We start from the raw sequence: 27,075 nt of genomic DNA, 5'->3' as shown, positions 1-27,075 counted from the left end.
GCCCCCACCTCCCGAAATCGGAGGTCTCAAGGTTGGGAAGTATGACTTGAGAGCTCTCCTCAAGTTTGGCCCCGGGGACTCGGCAGGGTCTCAGTCATAAAAATACAAACCCCAAAAGCAGTTATCACGTTGTGTAAATCAGTGGTCCCCAACCCGGTACCGGTCCATGGACCGATTGGTACCGGCTCGCACAAGAAATAAAAAAAAAATAATAATAAAAAAAATTTATTTTTTTTTTTTTTATTAAATCAACAAAAAAAACACAATATATACATTATATATCAATATAGATCAATACAGTCAATAAGCACACATGATTGTATTTCTTTATGACAAAAAAAATACCCTTTCCACCACCCCCCACCTTTTGATGATATTGCAGAGCGTAGATGGTGACATTTTTACTGTTTTATGCCCTTTGTTTTAAAAAAAACACCCTTATTTTTATGGCAAAAACCAAAAAAAATATGCAATATTATCCCCTAAAAAATGCCAAAGTGGATTTGTTGATGTGTAGTAATCAGAGCCTTAAATAGGTCAATCATTTGTGACAAATTCGATTTTAAATCAATTATTATGATTTGAGCAATGACATTTTGAAACAAATTATACTAAAATTATAAGTATCTTTTTTTTTTTTACTTCCAACACATAAATCTCAAGCTTAATTTATCTGCCAATTATGATTTTTTTCCCCCTTTTTATTTTGTTTGTTTGTTTTATGCCTTTTTTGTCAAATAAAACTTTGTTTTTTATATGGCAAACACGCAAAATATGCAATATTTCCCCCCCCCCAATTTTTTTTTTCAAAATACAATATTTAATGTGAAGTAATTGGAGCAATAATTCACATAAACATTGATTTTGATTCATTATTATATTTTGAGTAATTATGTTTGTTTTTTTCTTACTTTCAACACGTAAATTTCAAGCTTAATTTATCTGTCGATTATAAGTTTTCATGTTTTTTTTCCCAGTTTATTTTGTTTGTTTTATGCCCTTTTTGTCAAATAAAACTTTTTTTATATGGCAAACACACAAAATATGCAGTATTTTCCCCCCCAAAAAATATTTCAAAATGATGTGAGGTCATTGAAGCAATAATTTATACAAACATTGATTTTGATTCATTATTATATTTTGAGTAATGACATTTTGAAACAAATTCCACTAAAATTCTTAGGGATCCAAAAGTATAAAATAAGTATTTTTTATTTGTTTGTTTGTTTACTTTCAACACATAAATCTCAAGCTTAATTTATCTGTCGATAAGTTTTTATGATTTTGTTTCCCTTTTTATTTTGTTTGTTTGTTGTATGCCCTTTTTGTCAAATAAAACTTTGTTTTTTATATGGCAAACACGCAAAATATGCAATATTTCCCCCCCAAAAAAATGTTTTCAAAATACAATATTTAATGTGAAGTAATTGGAGCAATAATTCACATAAACATTGATTTTGATTCATTATTATATTTTGAGTAATGACATTTTAAAACTAATTCCACTAAAATTTGTAGGGATCCAAAAGTAACAAATATGTTGTTGTTTTTTTCTTACTTTCAACACGTAAATTTCAAGCTTAATTTATCTGTCGATTATAAGTTTTCATGTTTTTTTTCCCAGTTTATTGTGTTTGTTTTATGCCCTTTTTGTCAAATAAAACTTTTTTTATATGGCAAACACACAAAATATGCAATATTTCCCCCCCCCCCAAAAAATATTTCAAAATGCAATATTTAATGTGAGGTCATTGGAGCAATAATTTATATAAACATTGATTTTGATTTATTATTATATTTTGAGTAATGACATTGTGAAACAAATTCCACTAAAATTCTTAGGGATCCAAAAGTATAAAATAAGTCTTTTTTTTTTGTTTTGTTTACTTTGAATACGTAAATTTCAAGCTTAATTTATCTGTCGATTATAAGTTTTTATGATTTTTTTCCCAGTTGATTTTGTTTGTTTCATGCCCTTTTTGTCAAATAAAACTTTGTTTTTTTATATGGCAAACACGCAAAATATGCAATATTTCCCCCCCCCCCCAAATTTTTTTTCAAAATACAATATTTAATGTGAAGTAATTGGAGCAATAATTCACATAAACATTGATTTTGATTCATTATTATATTTTGAGTAATGACATTTTAAAACTAATTCCACTAAAATTCTTAGGGATCCAAAAGTAACAAATATGTTTGTTTTTTTCTTACTTTCAACACGTAAATTTCAAGCTTAATTTATCTGTCGATTATAAGTTTTCATGTTTTTTTCCCCAGTTTATTTTGTTTGTTTTATGCCCTTTTTGTCAAATAAAACTTTTTTTATACGGCAAACATACAAAATATGCAATATTTTCCCCCAAAAAAAATATTTAAAAATGCAGTATTTGATGTGAGGTCATTGGAGCAATAATTTATATAAACATTGATTTTGATTCATTATTATATTTTGAGTAATGACATTTTAAAACTAATTCCACTAAAATTCTTAGGGATCCAAAAGTATAAAATAAGTCTTTTTTTTGTTTGTTTGTTCGTTTACTTTCAACACAAATCTCAAGTTTAATTTATCTGTCGATAAGTTTTTATGATTTTGTTTCCCTTTTTATTTTGTTTGTTTGTTGTATGCCCTTTTTGTCAAATAAAACTTTGTTTTTTATATGGCAAACATGCAAAATATGCAATATTTCCCCCCCAAATTTTTTTTTCAAAATACAATATTAAATGGGAAGTAATTGGAGCAATAATTCACATAAACATTCATTTTGATTCATTATTATATTTTGAGTAATTATGTTTTTTTTCTTTCTTACTTTCAACACGTAAATTTCAAGCTTAATTTATCTGTCGATTATAAGTTTTCATGTTTTTTTTCCCAGTTTATTTTGTTTGTTTTATGCCCTTTTTGTCAAATAAAACTTTTTTTATATGGCAAACACACAAAATATGCAATATTTTCCCCCCCAAAAAAATATTTCAAAATGCATTATTTGATGTGAGGTCATTGGAGCAATAATTTATATAAACATTGATTTTGATTTATTATTATATTTTGAGTAATGACATTTTGAAACAAATTCCACTAAAATTCTTAGGGATCCAAAAGTATAAAATAAGTCTTTTTTTTGTTTTTTTGTTTACTTTCAATACGTAAATTTCAAGCTTAATTTATCTGTCGATTATAAGTTTTTATGATTTTTTTCCCAGTTGATTTTGTTTGTTTCATGCCCTTTTTGTCAAATAAAATTTTGTTTTTTTATATGGCAAACACGCAAAATATGCAATATTTCCCCCCCCAAAAATTTTTTTTAAATACAATATTTAATGTGAAGTAATTGGAGCAATAATTCACATAAACATTGATTTTGATTCATTATTGTATTTTGAGTAATGACATTTTAAAACTAATTCCACTAAAATTCTTAGGGATCCAAAAGTAACAAATATGTTTGTTTTTTTCTTACTTTCAACACGTAAATTTCAAGCTTAATTTATCTGTCGATTATAAGTTTTCATGTTTTTTTTCCCAGTTTATTTTGTTTGTTTTATGCCCTTTTTGTCAAATAAAACTTTTTTTATATGGCAAACACACAAAATATGCAATATTTCCCCCCCCAAAAAATATTTAAAAATGCAGTATTTGATGTGAGGTCATTGGAGCAATCATTTATATAAACATTGATTTTGATTCATTATTATATTTTGAGTAATGACATTTTAAAACTAATTCCACTAAAATTCTTAGGGATCCAAAAGTAACAAATATGTTTGTTTTTTTCTTACTTTCAACACATAAATCTCAAGCTTAATTTATCTGCCGATTATAAGTTTTTATGATTTTGTTCCCCCTTTTTATTTTGTTTGTTTGTTTTATGCCTTTTTTGTCAAATAAAACTTTGTTTTTTTATATGGCAAACATTCAAAATATGCAATATTTCCCCCCAAAATTTTTTTTCAAAATACAATATTTAATGTGAAGTAATTGGAGCAATAATTCACATAAACATTGATTTTGATTCATTATTATATTTTGAGTAATGACATTTTAAAACTAATTCCACTAAAATTCTTAGGGATCCAAAAGTAACAAATATGTTTGTTTTTTTCTTACTTTCTACACGTAAATTTCAAGCTTAATTTATCTGTCGATTATAAGTTTTCATGTTTTTTTCCCAGTTTATTTTGTTTGTTTTATGCCCTTTTTGTCAAATAAAACTTTTTTTATATGGCAAACACACAAAATATGCAATATTTCCCCCCCCAAAAAAATATTTCAAAATGCATTATTTGATGTGAGGTCATTGGAGCAATAATTTATATAAACATTGATTTTGATTTATTATTATATTTTGAGTAATGACAATTTGAAACAAATTCCACTAAAATTCTTAGGGATCCAAAAGTAACAAATATGTTTGTTTTTTTCTTACTTTCAACACATAAATCTCAAGCTTAATTTATCTGCCGATTATAAGTTTTTATGATTTTTTTCCCCCTTTTTATTTTGTTTGTTTGTTTTATGCCTTTTTTGTCAAATAAAATTTTGTTTTTTATAAGGCAAACACGCAAAATATGCAATATTTCCCCCCCCCCCTCAAATTTTTTTTACAAAATACAATATTTAATGTGAAGTAATTGGAGCAATAATTCACATAAACATTGATTTTGATTCATTATTATATTTTGAGTAATGACATTTTAAAACTAATTCCACTAAAATTCGTAGGGATCCAAAAGTAACAAATATGTTTGTTTTTTTCTTACTTTCAACACGTAAATTTCAAGCTTAATTTATCTGTCGATTATAAGTTTTCATGTTTTTTTCCCCAGTTTATTTTGTTTGTTTTATGCCCTTTTTGTCAAATAAAACTTTTTTTATACGGCAAACACACAAAATATGCAATATTTTCCCCCCCAAAAAATATTTCAAAATGCAGTATTTGATGTGAGGTCATTGGAGCAATAATTTATATAAACATTGATTTTGATTCATTATTATATTTTGAGTAATGACATTTTGAAACAAATTCCACTAAAATTCTTAGGGATCCAAAAGTAACAAATATGTTTGTTTTTTTCTTACTTTCAACACATAAATCTCAAGCTTAATTTATCTGCCGATTATAAGTTTTTATGATTTTTTTTCCCCCTTTTTGATTTTGTTTGTTTGTTTTATGCCCTTTTTTGTCAAATAAAATTTTGTTTTTTATATGGCAAACACGCAAAATATGCAATATCCCCCCCGCCCCCCTCAATTTTTTTTTCAAAATACAATATTTAATGTGAAGTAATTGGAGCAATAATTCGCATAAACATTGATTTTGATTCATTATTATATTTTGAGTAATGACATTTTAAAACTAATTCCACTAAAATTCGTAGGGATCCAAAAGTAACAAATATGTTGTTTTTTTTCTTACTTTCAACACGTAAATTTCAAGCTTAATTTATCTGTCGATTATAAGTTTTCATGTTTTTTTCCCCAGTTTATTTTGTTTGTTTTATGCCCTTTTTGTCAAATAAAACTTTTTTTATACGGCAAACACACAAAATATGCAATATTTTCCCCCCCAAAAAATATTTCAAAATGCATTATTTGATGTGAGGTCATTGGAGCAATAATTTATATAAACATTGATTTTGATTCATTATTATATTTTGAGTAATGACATTTTGAAACAAATTCCACTAAAATTCTTAGGGATCCAAAAGTAACAAATATGTTTGTTTTTTTCTTACTTTCAACACATAAATCTCAAGCTTAATTTATCTGCCGATTATAAGTTTTTATGATTTTTTTTCCCCCTTTTTGATTTTGTTTGTTTGTTTTATGCCTTTTTTGTCAAATAAAATTTTGTTTTTTATATGGCAAACACGCAAAATATGCAATATCCCCCCCGCCCCCCTCAATTTTTTTTTCAAAATACAATATTTAATGTGAAGTAATTGGAGCAATAATTCGCATAAACATTGATTTTGATTCATTATTATATTTTGAGTAATGACATTTTAAAACTAATTCCACTAAAATTCGTAGGGATCCAAAAGTAACAAATATGTTTTTTTTTTTCTTACTTTCAACATGTAAATTTCAAGCTTAATTTATCTGTCGATTATAAGTTTTTATGATTTTTTTTCCCCCTTTTTGATTTTGTTTGTTTGTTTTATGCCCTTTTTGTCAAATAAAACTTTTTTTATATGGCAAACACACAAAATATGCAATATTTTCCCCCCAAAAAGATATTTCAAAATGATGTGAGGTCATTGAAGCAATAATTTATACAAACATTGATTTTGATCCATTATTATATTTTGAGTAATGACATTTTGAAACAAATTCCACTAAAATTCTAAGGGATCCAAAAGTATAAAATAAGTCTTTTTTTTTTACTTTGAATACCTAAATTTCAAGCTTAATTTATCTGTCGATTATAAGTTTTTATGATTTTTTTCCCAGTTGATTACGTTTATTTTATGCCCTTTTTGTCAAATAAAATTTTGTTTTTTTATATGGCAAACACGCAAAATATGCAATATTTCCCCCCCCCCCAAATTTTTTTTCAAAATGCAATATTTGATTTGAGGTAATTGGAGCAATAATTCATATAAACATTGATTTTCATTCATTATTATATTTTGAGTAATGACAGTTTCAAACATAAAAAAAGGCTGCTCTTTTATTCCACTTTTTTACGTGTTTTATGTAACAGTATTTGTAAATATGCCGCGAGCGAGCGACCACAAACGTCCCCCCGGCCACACTTTGGACATTTCTCTGCTAAGCTAGATTTTTAGTAGCTAACGTCAGAATTTGGACCCCCCCCGGCGGCCTTTGCAGAGATTTGTGCTCTCCCCGTGACGTCTAATGAAGTCAGCTTAGCGCGTCCTGTGACATTCTACTTTCCACACCGTGACACTTTAGTGAGTTTTATCTCCCACTAAAGCGCCTGAGTGGTCTTTGACAGACTGCAGACTTGCAGCGTGGACAAACAGGTAGCGTCTCTTCCACTTTAATGGATTTAAGGCCCGTGTTAGTCGGCGCCCGGCTGCTAATCCCCAGCTGTCAGCGCCACTTTCAACACACTTTTTTTTTCATATTAAAAAAACGGCATACATTTTCATATTAAAAAACGGTATAATTTCTCTGAGTGGCGTTGAATTGAATCATACAGTTGGAAGGACTGCAAATCATTTTAGTCCAAAGTCTTCTCAGTCTTGGGAAGGGAAAATATTCCCAGTCTGTGGAACGCTCTCCCTGACCACCTGAGGGCACCACAGACTGTGGATGCTTTTAAAAAAGGCTTAAAAACCTTTCTTTTTAAAAAGCCTTTTTTTTTTAATATATGCATAATAGTTCTAGCTATTAGGCTGTTCTAGTTTTTATTTTTATTATCTTTTTATTATCTTTCTATTTTTATTGTATTTATTTATTTAAATTTTTTTTAATACACTGTAGCACTTTGAGGCTGTTTGCTCAATGTAAAGTGTTTTTTTACAAATAAAATATATTATTATTATTATTATCATTGATGACGTTGGTCATCACAATGATGGTGTTTTGATCCGAAATCGTCAAAAAGCGCCACCTGTTGTTGTAGAGTTTTTAATTGACAAAAAAAAAAAAATTGTTTTTTTTTTTACTTGCAGACAAATGTTTTTTTACATTTGCGAAGAAGTCTTAAGTGAAGAAAATTGTTTTTGTAAATGAGAGTAGTTTTTTTAAAAATATTTTACCGTATTTTTCGGACTATAAGGTGTACTTGAAATATTTTAATTTTGTCAAAACTCGACAGTGCCTAATGTACGGAATAATTTTTGGTTGTGCTTACCGACCTCGAAGCTATTTTGTTTGGTACATGGTGTAATGATAAGTGTGACCAGTAGATGGCAGTCACACAAGAGATATGTGAAGACTGCAATATGATGGCAGTCACACATAAGAGATACGTGTAGACTGCAATATGATGGCAGCCACACATAAGAGATACGTGGAGACTGCAATATGATGGCAGTCACACATAAGAGATACGTGGAGACTGCAATATGGCAGTCACACATAAGAGATCCGTGTAGACTGCGATATGATGGCAGTCACACATAAGAGATACGTGTAGACTGCAATATGACGGCAGTCACACATAAGAGATACGTGTAGACTGCAATATGATGGCAGTCACACATAAGAGATACGTGTAGACTGCAATATGATGGCAGTCACACATAAGAGATACGTGTAGACTGCAATATGATGGCAGTCACACATAAGAGATACGTGTAGACTGCAATATGATGGCAGTCACACATAAGAGATACGTGTAGACTGCAATATGATGGCAGTCACACATAAGAGATACGTGTACACTGCAATATGATGGCAGCCACACATAAGAGATACGTGGAGACTGCAATATGATGGCAGTCACACATAAGAGATACGTGTCGACTGCAATATGATGGCAGTCACAAAGAAGAGATACTTGCGGACTGCAATGTGATGGCAGTCACACATAAGAGATCTGTGTAGACTGCAATATGATGGCAGTCACACATAAGAGATACGTGTAGACTGCAATATGATGGAAGTCACTCATAAGAGATACGTATAGACTGCAATATGACTCAAGTAAACAACAGCAACATTGTATATGTTCCATTGAAAATATAGAACATTACACACGGCGCTCAAAAATGTATCAAAATGTTTTAGTAAGACTTTGGTAAGCTATGAAGCCACACCACTTGATGGATTGTACTGTGCTTCAACATAAGAGTATTATTATGCTGTGTGTATAAGGTAAGACGTATTATCTGCCGTTTTTGTTTCGCAATTTTATGTAAAAGCAACTTTTCTTACCTTCTGGTACCTGCTGATCTGTATTTGGAATCTGCATGAGTCCTGAAAATTTGCGCAAGTCCGCCTTTGTAGTCCTGTAAGCTTCTTCTTTTTCTCTATCTTCTTGTTATGTGACATTCATCCTCCACTGTTGCCATTTCTAATATAAAGTAGTGTAAAGTTCTTACTTATATCTGTCAGTAAACTCACCATGAAAGCACTAAAACATACCGGTGTAGTGACTTTACATTATTCACCCAAGGAACTTTAGTTAGTTAAAACATTCATCTATGCAACATTTTGAGCAAAGAACCACCATCCAGAGGTGGGACCAAGTCATTGTTTTGCAAGTCACAAGTAAGTCTCAAGTCTTTGCCCTCAAGTCCGAGTCAAGTCCCGAGTCAAGACAGGCAAGCCCCGAGTCAAGTCCAAAGTCAAGACTGGAAAGTCTCAAGTCAAGTCCCAAGTCCTGCATTTTGAGTTTCGAGTCCTTTCAAGTCCTTTTAACCACAGACTAATATATTAACACAGATTGTGTATGCTTTTCAAACGCTGCATTTATTTATTAAAACAAGTGCATTTTAAATTGCAGGAAAGAAAATTGTGCTGACATTGCACTTTATAATAGCACTATTAACCAGTCATTTTAAACATTAACTCATTCCTTTACAGAACAAACACATTGAAAAATAAAGTGCAAATGTACTTATTTGTACAAAAGTGTTAACGTTGAAAAAACATGACATATACGTGAACATAACAAAAAAGTTGTACTTTTTATATGTCAGGGCCCTATGCTGCATTGCATTTGCAAAAGACCAAATTAGCCAAGAGTCTGTCAGTCATTTGTGCACGATGGGGGCGTAGTATGATGCCACCATTGCTGAAAACTCGCTCCACTGGAGCACCGGAGGCAGGCACTGCCCAGACTCTCATGGCCACTCGGAACAGTGAAGGAAGAGTCTTCATGTTCAATGCCCAGAACAAAAGGGGGGAGAGAGTTGTTTTGGGTTGGTGCACTACTTGTAAGTGTATCTTGTGTTTTTTATGTTGATTTAATTAAAAAAAGAAAAAGAAAAAAAAAATTATTTCTTGTGCGGCCCGATACCAATCGATCCACGGACCAGTACCGGGATCAGAAAGCTAGCTAAAACGGTACACATATTCATAATATAGTATACATTTTAACTGACCTTTATTTGACTATTTTTGTCTTTTTTTAGGTGGCTAAAATACGCGGTGCTGCTGACCGCCGTCTAACGTTACGTGTGATATATTGACTAACGTAACCCGGCTTAAAAAAAATCACTGAACAAAAAGTATGAATAAGGTAGTGAACTGCAACAGATTCCCGTGTTTGCAATAACGTTATAACGTTAGCAGTGAGTTTACAGCCTCACTGATTTAACTACACAGCAAATAAAAGTCACGTTACTTAGCCAATAAACGTTATCTTACATTCAAAACTTACCGTTCTTTTTGCAACTTCAAATGCCGGACGAAGTCGGAAGTTGTTGCCTCTCCATCAGTCATTTTGGAACCGCATGTGTTGCATACTGCAAACCGTTTTGTGTTGACCACCTCGTCATTTTTATACCCAAACAAAATTATTTTAGGTATCATTTTTTTGTTCACTGGCGTGTGGTTTGGACATGTCTTCTTCGTTGGTTGTCCTGCAATTTGATTGGATGAATGCTGTGTGATGAAAACAAAGTAGATGTAATTTGATTGGCTGTTGTACTGAGAGCACACCAGCTGACACACGCAACGCTGATAGACAAGTACACAATGAAAAATACGGAGCGCTCCCGAATAACTTTTTCATCTTTGGGTTTTGGGGAAAGTAGCAAGTCATGTCAAGTCATGTCAATTCAAAAGGCTCAAGTCCAAGTGAAGTCACAAGTCATTGATGTTAAAGTCTAAGTCCAGTTGCAAGTCTTTTTACATTTTGTCAAGTCGAGTCTAAAGTCGTCAAATTCATGACTCGAGTCTGACTCGAGTCCAAGTCATGTGACTCGAGTCCACACCTCTGCCACCATCACATGTTATGTAGACCACAAGGAAGTCTTTTACATTTAGCAAAAAAATAATAATAATATGACCCCTTTAATGCGCCTTATAATCCGGTGCACCTTATATATGAAAAAAGATGGAAAATAGACCATATGGTCCGGAAAATACGGTACTTGCGATTTTTTTTTTTTTTTTACTTGCAGACAATTGTTTATTACACCTTTGAATACATTCCTAATTGGAGGATATATAATGCTGTATAATAGACTATTTATGTTATTCACATGTGAATAATGCTGTATAATAGACTGTATTTATGTTATTCACATGTGAATAATGCTGTATAATAGACTGTATTTATGTTATTCACATGTGAATAATGCTGTATAATAGACTGTATTTATATTATTCACATGTGAATAATGCTGTATAATAGACTGTATTTATATTATTCACATGTGAATAATGCTGTATAATAGACTGTATTTATGTTATTCACATGTGAATAATGCTGTATAATAGACTGTATTTATATTATTCACATGTGAATAATGCTGTATAATAGACTGTATTTATGTTATTCACATGTGAATAATGCTGTGTAATAGACTGTATTTATATTATTCACATGTGAATAATGCTGTATAATAGACTGTATTTATATTATTCACATGTGAATAATGCTGTATAATAGACTGTATTTATGTTATACACATGTAAATAATGCTGTATTATAGACTGTATTTATGTTATTCACATGTGAATAATGCTCTATAATAGACTGTATTTATGTTATACACATGTGAATAATGCTGTATAATAGACTGTGTTTATATTATTAACATGTGAATAATGCTGTATAATAGACTGTATTTATATTATTCACATGTGAATAATGCTGTATAATAGACTGTATTTATGTTATTCACATGTGAATAATGCTCTATAATAGACTGTATTTATGTTATACACATGTGAATAATGCTGTATAATATAATGTAAATGTTTTTTTTACTCGCAGACAATTGTTTATTACACCTTTGAATACATTCCTAATTGAAGAAAATAGTTTTTGTAAATGAGAGTAGTTTTTTTAATTGAAGAAAAAAATATTTTACTTGCAAATAGTTTGTTTTTTTTGCTTGCGGAAAATTGCTTCTTTTTTTTTTACTTGCGAATCGTTTTTTTTACTTCAATGTTTATTTATTTTTTATTATTATTATTATTTTATTTTATTTTTGCTGAAAACTGTATTTATATTTGCTTTTTTGTTTTTATAACTTAGTTTTCCTCTTGTAAGACTGTTCTGCAGGTTAAAAAAAAAAAAAGCACAATTTTATCCAGCAGTTCACTTATTTTTCTACTTATTTTCTACTTATCATTTAACATGTTATTTATTTTTTAAATATTGCATTTAATGTATAAAAAATATTTTTTAACTCTTCAACTGTTCCGTTGTTCCAAAATGTTAAATATGAAGGATCTTTGTTATTTTTTCCCCAACTAGAATGGCAAGTTGGCGCCTGGCCAGCACGACACAGAGTTGATTTTCTAAAAGCGTAAAGATGGCGACATGTTTCTTTTTCATCGGCAGGCTTTTTTCCCCCGACCCCTTTGCTCCTTTTAGAAGAGAACACCGCTTTTCACCACTGGTGGCCAAACCTTGACCCTCCAGCTTGTCTCCAAATAGGCGGCAGAAGAAAGAAACACACACACACACACACACACACACACACACACACACACACACACACACACACACACACACACACACACACGCACACACAGCCTCTAGCCTTTCCTTTCATTGCGCACACAAACACAAACACACTCACACATGCTTTTCCACTTTTCCACATCCAGACCTTGAAAGTTCTTTATTTCCTATAAAGGGGGTCCCTGGACATCAGCTCATAGACCACGGGTTCAAACTCGAGGCCTGGGGGCCGTATGTAGCCCACCACTTCATTTTATTTGGCCCTGGAAATAATATGTATCAATAAAGTACTGTAATTTTTCTTACTAAATGTATTCTTTCTTTCTATTTTGGGAGGATATATAATGCTGTATAATAGACTGTATTTATGTTATTCACATGTGAATAATGCTGTATAATAGACTGTATTTATATTATTCACATGTGAATAATGCTGTATAATAGACTGTATTTATATTATTCACATGTGAATAATGCTGTATAACAGACTGTATTTATATTATTCACATGTGAATAATTCTGTATAATAGACTGTATTTATGTTATTCACATGTGAATAATGCTGTATAATAGACTGTATTTATGTTATTCACATGTGAATAATGCTGTATAATAGACTGCACTTATATTATTCACATGTGAATAATGCTGTATAATAGACTGTATTTATGTTATTCACATGTGAATAATGCTGCATAATAGACTGTATTTATATTATTCACATGTGAATAATGCTGTATAATAGACTGTATTTATATTATTCACATGTGAATAATGCTGTATAATAGACTGTATTTATGTTATTCACATGTGAATAATGCTGTATAATATACTGTATTTATGTTATTCACATGTGATTAATGCTGTATAATAGACTGTATTTATGTTATTCACATGTGAATAATGCTGTATAATCGACTGTATTTATGTTATTCACATGTGAATAATGCTGTATAATAGACTGTATTTATGTTATTCACATGTGAATAATGCTGTATAATAGACTGTATTTATATTATTCACATGTGAATAATGCTGTATAATAGACTATTTATATTATTCACATGTGAATAATGCTGTATAATAGACTGCACTTATATTATTCACATGTGAATAATGCTGTATAATAGACTATATTATTCACATGTGAATAATTCTGTATAATAGACTGTATTTATATTATTCACATGTGAATAATGCTGTATAATAGACTGCACTTATATTATTCACATGTGAATAATGCTGTATAATAGACTGTATTTATGTTATTCACATGTGAATAATGCTGTATAATAGACTGTATTTATATTATTCACATGTGAATAATGCTGTATAAAAGACTGTATTTATATTATTCACATGTGAATAATGCTGTATAATAGACTGTATTTATATTATTCACATGTGAATAATGCTGTATAATAGCCTGTATTTATATTATTCACATGTGAATAATGCAGTATAATAGACTGTATTTATGTAATTCACATGTGAATAATGCTGTATAATAGACTGTATTTATATTATTCACATGTGAATAATGCTGTATAATAGACTGTATTTATGTTATTCACATGTGAATAATGCTGTATAATAGACTGTATTTATGTTATTCACATGTGAATAATGCTGTATAATAGACTGTATTTATATTATTCACATGTGAATAATGCTGTATAATCGACTGTATTTATATTATTCACATGTGAATAATGCTGTATAATAGACTGTATTTATGTTATTCACATGTGAATAATGCTGTATAATAGACTGTATTTATGTTATTCACATGTGAATAATGCTGTATAATAGACTGTATTTATGTTATTCACATGTGAATAATGCTGTATAATAGACTGTATTTACGTTATTCACATGTGAATAATGCTGTATATTAGACTGTATTTATGTTATTCACATGTGAATAATGCTGTATAATAGACTGTATTTATGTTATTCACATGTGAATAATGCTGTATAATAGACTGTATTTAAGTTATACACATGTAAATAATACTGTATAATAGACTGTATTTATGTTATTCACATGTGAATAATGCTGTATAATAGACTGTATTTATGTTATTCACATGCGAATCATGCTGTATAATAGACTGTATTTATATTATTCACATGTGAATAATGCTGTATAATAGGCTGTATTTATGTTATTCACATGTGAATAATGCTGTATAATCGACTGTATTTATGTTATTCACATGTGAATAATGCTGTATAATAGACTGCACTTATGTTATTCACATGTGAATAATGCTGTATAATAGACTGTATTTATTTTATTCACATGTGAATAATGCTGTATAATAGACTGTATTTATGTTATTCACATGTGAATAATGCTGTATAATAGACTATTTATATTATTCACATGTGAATAATGCTGTATAATAGACTGTATTTATGTAATTCACATGTGAATAATGCTGTATAATAGACTGTATTTATGTTATACACATGTGAATAATGCTGTATAATAGACTATATTTATGTTATTCACATGTGAATAATGCTGTATAATCGACTGTATTTATGTTATTCACATGTGAATAATGCTGTATAATAGACTGTATTTATGTTATTCACATGTGAATAATGCTGCATAATAGACTGCACTTATATTATTTACATGTGAATAATGCTGTATAATAGACTGTATTTGTTATTCACATGTGAATAATGCTGTATAATAGACTGCACTTATATTATTCACATGTGAATAATGCTGTATAATAGACTGTATTTATGTTATCCACATGTGAATAATGCTGTATAATAGACTGTATTTATGTTATTCACATGTGAATAATGCTGTATAATAAACTGTATTTATATTATTCACATGTGAATAATGCTGTATAATAGACTGTATTTATATTATTCACATGTGAATAATGCTGTATAATAGACTGTATTTATGTTATTCACATGTGAATAATGCTGTATAATCGACTGTATTTATGTTATTCACATGTGAATAATGCTGTATAATAGACTGTATTTATATTATTCACATGTGAATAATGCTGTATAATAGACTGTATTTATGTTATTCACATGTGAATAATGCTGTATAATAGACTGCACTTATATTATTCACATGTGAATAATGCTGTATAATAGACTGTATTTACTGTATATTATTCACATGTGAATAATGCTGTATAATAGACTGTATTTATGTTATACACATGTAAATAATGCTGTATAATAGACTGTATTTATATTATTCACATGTGAATAATGCTGTGTAAAAGACTGTATTTATATTATTCACATGTGAATAATGCTGTATAATAGACTGTATTGATGTTATTCACATGTGAATAATGCTGTATAATAGACTGTATTTATGTTATTCACATGTGAATAATGCTGTATAATAGACTGTATTTATATAATTCACATGTGAATAATGCTGTATAATAGACTGCACTTATATTATTCACATGTGAATAATGCTGTATAATCGACTGTATTTATATTATTCACATGTGAATAATGCTGTATAATAGACTGTATTTATGTTATTCACATGTGAATAATGCTGCATAATAGACTGTATTTATATTATTTACATGTGAATAATGCTGTATAATAGACTGTATTTATATTATTCACATGTGAATAATGCTGTATAATAGACTGTATTTATGTTATTCACATGTGAATAATGCTGTATAATAGACTGTATTTATATTATTCACATGTGAATAATGTTGTATAATAGACTGTATTTATGTTATTCACATGTGAATAATGCTGTATAATAGACTGTATTTATATTATTCACATGTGAATAATGCTGTATAATAGACTGTATTTATGTTATTCACATGTGAATAATGCTGTATAATAGACTGCACTTATGTTATTCACATGTGAATAATGCTGTATAATAGACTGTATTTATATTATTCACATGTGAATAATGCTGCATAATAGACTACTTATATTATTCACATGTGAATAATGCTGTATAATAGACTGTATTTATATTATTCACATGTGAATAATGCTGTATAATAGACTGTATTTATATTATTCACATGTGAATAATGCTGTATAATAGACTGTATTTATATTATTCACATGTAAAAAAAAAAATACCTAAGTGTTATTGTGGTGCTAAATTTCCCCCAGGGATCAATAAAGTACTTTCTATTCTATTCTATTCTAATTATGCAAAAATATATGATCAAACATTCAAACCATTTTTTAAATATAAATAAATACTAATAATAATGATTTCAAAGCAAGTTATCCATCAAATTGTGAAATGTAAAAGTAGTAATAGATTTCGTGGTCAAATTGTGAAATTTACTGTGCTTTTTACAGCATTTTTCTCTAAATTAAAAAAAACAGTACTTTTTTTTACTGTAATAAACTGGCATTTACAGTAATACACTGAAAAATCTACAGTTGTTGATTTGTGGTAAAAATAAAAAATAAATATAAATTGTCAGCTCAGGTGCCAAAATTTTTATGTAAAATTGCATGTTTTTTTTATTTACAGTAAAAAAAAAAAAAAAAAGTACATTTTACAGTAAAATTCTGCATTTTTTTTACCATAAAAACAGCAGTACTGTTTTTACATTTACAGTAATATACACTACATTTAGATGTGAAATTATTGCAAATTAACATATTTTTTTTTACATTTTAGTTTAAAAAAATTAATTAAAAAAAATTAATAATGGTATTCACTGTTAGAAGCGGCCCTCCGGGGCCAAACATAACTGCCATGTGGCCCTCGGTGAAAACCACGTCGACACCTTCTATTGTGTGTACATAGAACGTTGTTGTGTGTCTGTGGGGACGAGTGTGTTGTGTGTGTGTGTGCAAGTGAGTGTGTTTGTTAAATGTGCATGTGTCTAGTGATATACTTTAGAATAGTCAGTGTACAGCTTGTATGGCAGTTTAGATGCATTATTGTGTAAATATTTGATAATTGTGTCTTTCTCACAGTCAAGCGCGGTGGTGGTAACGTTTTTAACATGAGTATCGGCCGATACTGACATCGATGCCATGCGGTATCAGCAGGAATCGTACATACTTGTATTGTTTAGTAATGTGGAATGTCAGAAAGGCTTTGATCAGGTGAAATGAGTCAAACAGAGAAAAATAGTAAAAACACGGACCTATTTATTATTAACCACCTGGAATGGACTTATTCTGTCTTTAAGTTGAAGTGGATTCAAAAGTTAAGCTCATGAAGCAGTAAGCTGAATGATGCGGACACGTTTCTTACTGGATACTATCTAATGGAGACTTTGTATGTGTATACATAATATGCAATTATGATATTTGATAGTGTGTGCTGTTTTGTATTGTTCAATGATTATTACGTATGTGTAGCTGAGCTGGTATGCTATTGTGTGCTTAGCTGTTGTGTAGCTGCTAGCTCCTAGTAGCCTATTGTTTACTTTTTCTAAATGACGTGACTAAAACAAAACGAATAGTGTGCTTATTGGAGGACGTTTTTTATGTTAATTGGCAGTCCAGCTTTGTACAAGTGGACTGCTTGTATCGCACATGATATCGCACATTTTACACGCAAGCACACATCGTCACATACATGATGTCGGACTGGTGTCAATCTGTGATGACCCTTACTAATACGCCACTTGTATTTTTGGCGACACTTAGTAGCCTCAATAATTAATAATAAGGTAGTAAGCTGAACGATGCGGGCACGTTTGTTACTGGATGCTTTCTAATACGCTCCTATAATTAACTATAATTATTTGATACTTGTTTGTATTGACAAATGTGCTGTTTTTTTTTATTGTTCAATGATTACTGGGTATGTCTAGCTTGTGTGCTGTTGTGTGCTTAGCTGCTGTGTAGCCGCTAGCTCCTTGTAGTAGCCTAGAGCCTAGCATGTTTATCTTTTTGTAAATAAATTGACTAAAATACAAGTGTGTGGACATTTGCACACGTAAGCACGCCGCTCGTATCGCACATTTTACATGAAAGATCAAATAATCCTTGACTTTTGCTAATATTGAACTGATATCTGTCATGACTTGGTCTTGGGTGTTTGCTTTTCCGGGATGCAACGGAAAGTTGGCACGGGCGAGACGGGAATGAAGGTACATGATTTATTTATATTTATCCAAAAAAAAGGAATAAACAAAAAGCGCGCACAGAGGCGGAGAATAAACTATGAAACCAAAAGACTATAGCAAAAAAGTACAAACAAAAAACACGCACAATGGCGGAGAACAAACTATGAAACCAAAAAGACTATAAACATGGAACAAAAACTTACTTGGCTTGGACAGAAATAGTTGCTTGAGGAATGGACATGGAAAGAATGGACAGAGCATAAATGTGGTGAGGTCGTCAGAAAGACAAACTGAAAAACAATGAACTTAAATACTACAGACATGATTAACGAAAACAGGTGCGTGACTCAAGACGTGAAACAGGTGCGTGACGTGACAGGTGAAAACTAATGGTTGCTATGGTGACAAACAAGAGTGCACAATGAGTCCAAACGTGGAACAGGTGAAACTAATGGGTAATCATGCAAACAAGACAAGGGAGTGAAAAGCCAGAAACTAAACAAAACATGACTTAAAACAAAACATGATTACACAGACATGACAATATCAACCTTAGTTGAGGACGTGCTGCTCGTATCGCACATGATATCGCACATTTTACATGAAAGATCAAATAATCCTTGACTTTTGCTAATATTGAACTCATATCCAATATCAACCTTAGTTGAGGACGTGCTGCTCGTATCGCACATGATATTGCACATTTTACATAAGACTTTTGCTAATATTGAACTGATATCAACATTAGTTGGGGACGTGCTGCTCGTATCGCACATGATATCGCACATTTTACATGAAAGATCAAATAATCCTGATTTTTTTTTTTGCTAATATTGAACTGATATCCAATATCAACCTTAGTTGAGGACGTGCTGCTCGTATCGCACATGATATCGCACATTTTACATAAGACTTTTGCTAATATTGAACTGATATCAACATTAGTTGAGGACGTACTGCTCGTATCGCACATTTTACATGAAAGATCAAATAATCCTTGACTTTTGCTGATATTGAACTGATATCAACATTAGTTGAGGACGTACTGCTCGTATCGCACATTTTACATGAATGATCAAATAATCCTTGACTTTTGCTAATATTGAACTGATATCAACATTAGTTGAGGACGTACTGCTCGTATCGCACATTTTACATGAATGATCAAATAATCCTTGACTTTTGCTGATATTGAACTGATATCAACATTAGTTGGGGACGTGCTGCTCGTATCGCGCATGATATTGCACATTTTACATAAGACTTTTGCTGATATTGAACTGATATCAACATTAGTTGAGGACGTGCTGCTCGTATCGCGCATGATATCGCACATTTTACATGAAAGATCAAATAATCCTTGACTTTTGCTAATATTGAACTGATATCAACCTTAGTTGAGGACGTACTGCTCGTATCGCACATATAATTGCACATTTTACATAAGACTTTTGCTAATATTGAACTGATATCAACATTAGTTGAGGATGTACTGCTCGTATCGCCCATGATATCGCACATTTTACATGAAAGATCAAATAATCCTTGATTTTTGCTAATATTGAACTGATATCAACCTTAGTTGAGGACGTGCTGCTCGTATCGCACATTTTACACGAAAGATCAAATAATCCTTGATTTTTGCTAATATTGAACTGATATCAACATTAGTTGAGGACGTACTGCTCGTATCGCACATTTTACATGAAAGATCAAATAATCCTTGACTTTTGCTAATATTGAACTGATATCAACCTTAGTTGGGGACGTGCTGCTCATATCGCACATGATATTGCACATTTTACATAAGACTTTTGCTAATATTGAACTGATATCAACCTTAGTTGAGGACGTACTGCTCGTATCGCACATTTTACATGAAAGATCAAATAATCCTTGACTTTTGCTGATATTGAACTGATATCAACCTTAGTTGGGGACGTGCTGCTCGTATCGCACATGATATTGCACATTTTACATAAGACTTTTGCTAATATTGAACTGATATCAACATTAGTTGAGAACGTACTGCTCGTATTGCACATTTTACATGAAAGATCAAATAATCCTTGACTTTTGCTAATATTGAACTGATGTCAACCTTAGTTGGGGACGTGCTGCTCGTATCGCACATGATATTGCACATTTTACATAAGACTTTTGCTAATATTGAACTGATATCAACATTAGTTGAGAACGTACTGCTCGTATCGCACATTTTACATGAAAGATCAAATAATCCTTGACTTTTGCTAATATTGAACTGATATCAACCTTTGTTGAGGACGTGCTGCTCGTATCGCACATGATATTGCACATTTTACATAAGACTTTTGCTAATATTGAACTGATGTCAACATTAGTTGAGGACGTACTGCTCGTATCGCACATTTTACATGAAAGATCAAATAATCCTTGACTTTTGCTGATATTGAACTGATATCAACATTAGTTGAGGACGTGCTGCTCGTATCGCGCATGATTTTGCACATTTTACATAAGACTTTTGCTGATATTGAACTGATATCAACATTAGTTGAGGACGTACTGCTCGTATCGCACATTTTACATGAAAGATCAAATAATCCTTGACTTTTGCTGATATTGTACTGATATCAACATTAGTTGAGGACGTACTGCTCGTATCGCACATTTTACATGAAAGATCAAATAATCCTTGACTTTTGCTGATATTGAACTGATATCAACATTAGTTGAGGACGTGCTGCTCGTATCGCACATGATATTGCACATTTTACATAAGACTTTTGCTAATATTGAACTGATATCAACCTTAGTTGAGGACGTGCTGCTCGTATCGCACATGATATTGCACATTTTACATAAGACTTTTGCTAATATTGAACTGATATCAACCTTAGTTGAGGACGTGCTGCTCGTATCGCACATGATATTGCACATTTTACATAAGACTTTTGCTAATATTGAACTGATGTCAACATTAGTTGAGGACGTACTGCTCGTATCGCACATTTTACATGAACGATCATATAATCCTTGACTTTTGCTAATATTGAACTCATATCCAATATCAACCTTAGTTGAGGACGTGCTGCTCGTATCGCACATGATATTGCACATTTTACATAAGACTTTTGCTAATATTAAACTGATATCAACATTAGTTGAGGACGTACTGCTCGTATCGCACATTTTACATGAAAGATCAAATAATCCTTGACTTTTGCTAATATTGAACTGATATCAACCTTAGTTGAGGACGTGCTGCTCGTATCGCGCATGATATTGCACATTTTACATAAGACTTTTGCTGATATTGAACTGATATCAACATTAGTTGAGGACGTACTGCTCGTATCGCACATTTTACATGAAAGATCAAATAATCCTTGACTTTTGCTGATATTGAACTGATATCAACATTAGTTGAGGACGTGCTGCTCGTATCGCACATGATATTGCACATTTTACATAAGACTTTTGCTAATATTGAACTGATGTCAACATTAGTTGAGGACGTACTGCTCGTATCGCACATTTTACATGAAAGATCAAATAATCCTTGACTTTTGCTGATATTGAACTGATATCAACATTAGTTGAGGACACCCCTGGTAAAAAAAAGTATCACAATACATGACATCTACTACAACAATATGATTTGCCTGAGAAGCTGGACAGGACAAAAAAAATAAAATAAATAAAATAAAAAATGTCACAATACTTGTTGGAATCCATGTTTCCCTTTAATGAACCACAGCTCCCCCAGCACTCATGCAGCCCCAGCCCATGACACTGCCTGCTGTACACTGACTACTTTAAAGTGTATCCAAGTTGAGAAGTTCAGGTTAAAAGCTGGTGTGATAAATACTTCAATGACTTAATAAGGGAAGACAGAGTGGATTTTACACTTAAATTTAACCCCCCCCCCCATTAAATTGAAACCCCCCCCCCTCCTCGAATGCAATTAATTGGAAAAGGCCTCGGCGCCGTAATTTGGAAGCAGGGCCCCGTAACTGTGGTCAGCGCTGAGACTAATGGCGTTCCGCTCACAGCCGGGGAGAGCCCGAGGATCCGGCGCTGACTTGTTTGCCTAAAATTCCCCCGGCGAAGGCGTCACGCCGCAAAGTTTGCAGGCCTGCTGGGGAGACTAAACAGGGGCAGGAGGGAAACAAGAGAGAAAGTGTATCAGGACGGTAGCGTCTAATAGATTAGTGGCCATCACTTTCTGAATTATTCACTCCAGCCAAACTGTTGCTTGAGGTTTCATTCATTTTTAATGGCGGCTTTTGATGTTGATTAATTAAGCACTGCTTGCTCGGCTGTTTCGCTTATACACACACACACACACACACACACACACACACACACACACACACACACACACACACTTCTTCGCTTCTATCCTTCTAAACCCCAAAGCCTCCGCTGAATCCTCACACTCTTGTGTGCACACACACACACATTCACACACACACACAATCATGCAAACAAGGCAGCTTAACACGTGTAACACTAACTGTTTCGCACACACACACACACACACACACAAACACACACACACTAACAAGGTGCAAGGTGCGCATTCTTGCATCTGAGCAAAAAAGTCCCTAAAACAACCTGTCAAGCCTCCACAGGGTTTTCTCTATATGTAATTGATTGTGGCGGCCCACCGTGGCAAAATAAAAGCCGACACACCTAAAAAATTATTTAAAAAAAATATATATATATCTGTTTTCAATTATACAAAGTATTTCAATGGTTGGAATGCGCGATTTCTGAACTGAATCGCAAGATGGATCACATCATGGAGAAGCTTGCTGAAAAGGAACAATTTAATATTCAAAGACATGCACCTGTGGATAAGTTGATTGGCAACACTGAATTGGCCCTAGTGTGTGAATGTGAGTGTGAATGTTGTCTGTCTATCTGTGTTGGCCCTGCGATGAGGTGGCGACTTGTCCAGGGTGTACCCCGCCTTCCGCCCGATTGTAGCTGAGATAGGCTCCAGCGCCCCCCCGCGACCCCAAAGGGAATAAGCGGTAGAAAATGGATGGATGGATGGAAGATAGAAACTGTAGCTGCCATTATGATGTGCAGTGATGTTTTCAATTATACAAAGTATTTCAATGGTTGGAATCCGCGATTTCTGAACTGAATTCTGGTGCTGCTGAAAGGACCGCCATTTTCCACAATAAAATAAAAAATAAAACAGTCATGCCACACAAAGACAAAAACAAACAAGAAGACACACTTACACACACATACACTTACCGTCCAATGGGAGGAAAATGAGGTTAGCTTCGCATTTTTCTTGCAAATTAAAATGTCCCTGAAAATGGAAAAATTCATCACAATTAAATGTGGAGTGTCACACAAAGATAACAAGACCAAAAAAGACACACACACTCATGCAAACAAGGCAGCTTAACACGTGCAACACTTACTGTCTTGTGCACACACACACACACACACACACACACACACACACACACACACACACACACACACACACACACACAAACAAACAAAGTGCAAAAAGCTCATTCTTGCATCTGAGTAAAAAAGTCCCCAAAACAACCTGTCAAGCCTCCACAGGGTTTTCTCTATATGTAATTGATTGTGGCGGCACACCGCAGCAAAATAAAGCCGACACACCTAAAAAATTATTTTAAAAAAAACAAATAAATATCTGGTGCTACTGAAAGGACCACCATATTCCACAATAAAATCAAAAAGTCAAGAGTCATGCCACACAAAGACAAAAAAACAAACAAGAAGACACACTTACACACACATACACTTACCGTCCAATGGGAGGAAAGAAGGTCAGCTTCGCGTTTTTCTTGCGTGAGCCAAATTAAAATGTCCCTAAAAATGGAAAATATCATCACAATTAAATGTGGAGTGTCACACAAAGATAACAAGACCAAAAAAGACACACACTCATGCAAACAAGGCAGCTTAACACGTGCAACACTTACTGTCTTGCACACACACAAACACACACACACACACACACACACACACACACACACACACACACACACACACACACACACACAAACAAAGTGCAAAGAGCTCATTCTTGCATCCTAGCAAAAAAGTCCCCAAAACAACCTGTCAAGCCTCCACAGGGTTTTCTCTATATGTAATTGATTGTGGCGGCCCACCGCGGCAAAATAAAAGCCGACACACCTAAAAAAATTATTTTGAAAAAAACAAATAAATATGTGGTGCTGCTGAAAGGACCACCATATTCCACAATAAAATTAAAAAAGTCAAGAGTCATGCCACACAAAGACAAAAAAAACAAACAAGAAGACACACTTACACACACATACACTTACCGTCCAATGGGAGGAAAGGAGGTCAGCTTCGTGTTTTTCTCGCGTGAGCCAAATTAAAATATCCCTAAAAATGGAAAATATCATCACAATTAAATGTGGAGTGTCACACAAAGATAACAAGACCAAAAAAGACACACACACTCATGCAAAGAAGGCAGCTTAACACATGCAACACTTACTGTCTTGGGCACACACACACACACACACACACACACACACACACACACACACACACACACACACACACACACACACTAACAAGGTGCAAAGAGGCTCATTCTTGCATCCTAGCAAAAAAGTCCCCAAAACAACCTGTCAAGCCTCCACAGGGTTTTCTCTATATGTAATTGATTGTGGCGGCCCACCGCGGCAAAATAAAAGCCGACACACCTAAAAAATTATTTAAAAAAAAAACATATATATCTGTTTTAAATTATACAAAGTATTTCAATGGTTGGAATCCGCGATTTCTGAACTGAATCGCAAGATGGATCACATCATGGAGAAGCTTGCTGAAAAGGAACAATTTAATATTCAAAGACATGCACCTGGGGATAAGTTGATTGGCAACACTAAATTGGCCCTAGTGTGTGAATGTGAGTGTGAATGTTGTCTGTCTATCTGTGTTGGCCCTGCGATGAGGTGGCGACTTGTCCAGGGTGTACCCCGCCTTCCGCCCGATTGTAGCTGAGATAGGCTCCAGCGCCCCCCCGCGACCCCAAAGGGAATAAGCGGTAGAAAATGGATGGATGGATGGAAGATAGAAACTGTAGCTGCCATTATGATGTGCAGTGATGTTTTCAATTATACAAAGTATAACACTTACTGACTTGCGCACACACACACACACACACACACACACACTAACAAGGTGCAAGGTGCTCATTCTTGCATCCTAGCAAAAAAGTCCCCAAAACAACCTGTCAAGCCTCCACAGGGTTTTCTCTATATGTAATTGATTGTGGGCGGCCCACCGCGGCAAAATAAAAGCCGACACACCTAAAAAATTATTTTGAAAAAAACAAATAAATATCTGGTGCTGCTGAAAGGACCACCATATTCAACAATAAAATCAAAAAGTCAAGAGTCATGCCACACAAAGACAAAAAAACAAACAAGAAGACACACTTACACACACATACACTTACCGTCCAATGGGAGGAAAGGAGGTTAGCTTCGCATTTTTCTTGCGTTAGCCAAATTAAAATGTCTCTAAAACTGTAAAAAAATCATCACAATTAAATGTGGAGTGTCACACAAAGATAACAAGACCAAAAAAGACACACACACTTATGCAAAGAAGGCAGCTTAACACATGCAACACTTACTGTCTTGCGCACACACACACACACACACACACACACACACACACACACACACACACACTAACAAGGTGCAAGGTGCGCATTCTTGCATCTGAGCAAAAAAGTCCCCAAAACAACCTGTCAAGCCTCCACAGGGTTTTCTCTATATGTAATTGATTGTGGCGGCCCACCGCGGCAAAATAAAAGCCGACACACCTAAAAAATTATTTTGAAAAAAACAAATAAATATCTGGTGCTGCTGAAAGGACCACCATATTCCACAATAAAATAAAAAAGTCAAGAGTCATACCACACAAAGACAAAAAAAACCCCAAGAAGACACACTTACACACACATACACTTACCGTCTCATGTGTTTTTCTTGCGTGGGCCAAATTAAAATGTCCCTAAAAATGGAAAAATGTATCACAATTGAATGTTGAGTGTCACACAAAGATAACAAGACCAAAAAAGATACACACACACTCATGCAAACAAGGCAGCTTAACACGTGCAACACTTACTGTCTTGCACACACACAAACACACACACACACACACACACACACACACACACACACACACAAACACACACACACACACACACACACACACACAAACAAAGTGCAAAGAGCTCATTCTTGCATCCTAGCAAAAAAGTCCCCAAAACAACCTGTCAAGCCTCCACAGGGTTTTCTCTATATGTAATTGATTGTGGCGGCCCACCGCGGCAAAATAAAAGCCGACACACCTAAAAAAATTATTTTGAAAAAAACAAATAAATA

General features: G+C 32.9%; 1 protein-coding gene and 1 long non-coding RNA gene across 3 annotated transcripts in view; one reads left to right on the top strand and one right to left on the bottom strand.

Annotated features, from left to right (window-relative positions):
- Positions 1-27,075, top strand: part of efna2a (ephrin-A2a) — a 258,269-nt gene that overhangs the window by 146,808 nt on the left and 84,386 nt on the right. The window lies entirely within an intron of this gene.
- LOC133611348 (uncharacterized) overlaps positions 22,607-27,075 on the bottom strand; it is a 6,859-nt gene continuing 2,390 nt past the window's right edge. Inside the window, exon 3 of the long non-coding RNA XR_009815985.1 lies at positions 22,607-22,787. This is a non-coding gene — a long non-coding RNA (uncharacterized lncRNA). The remainder of the gene's footprint in view (positions 22,788-27,075) is intronic.

The sequence above is a fragment of the Nerophis lumbriciformis genome, linkage group LG08 (assembly GCF_033978685.3).
Source record: "Nerophis lumbriciformis linkage group LG08, RoL_Nlum_v2.1, whole genome shotgun sequence".
NCBI classification, from domain to species: Eukaryota; Metazoa; Chordata; class Actinopteri; order Syngnathiformes; family Syngnathidae; genus Nerophis; species Nerophis lumbriciformis.
This window is presented reverse-complemented; position numbering and strand designations above follow the sequence as displayed.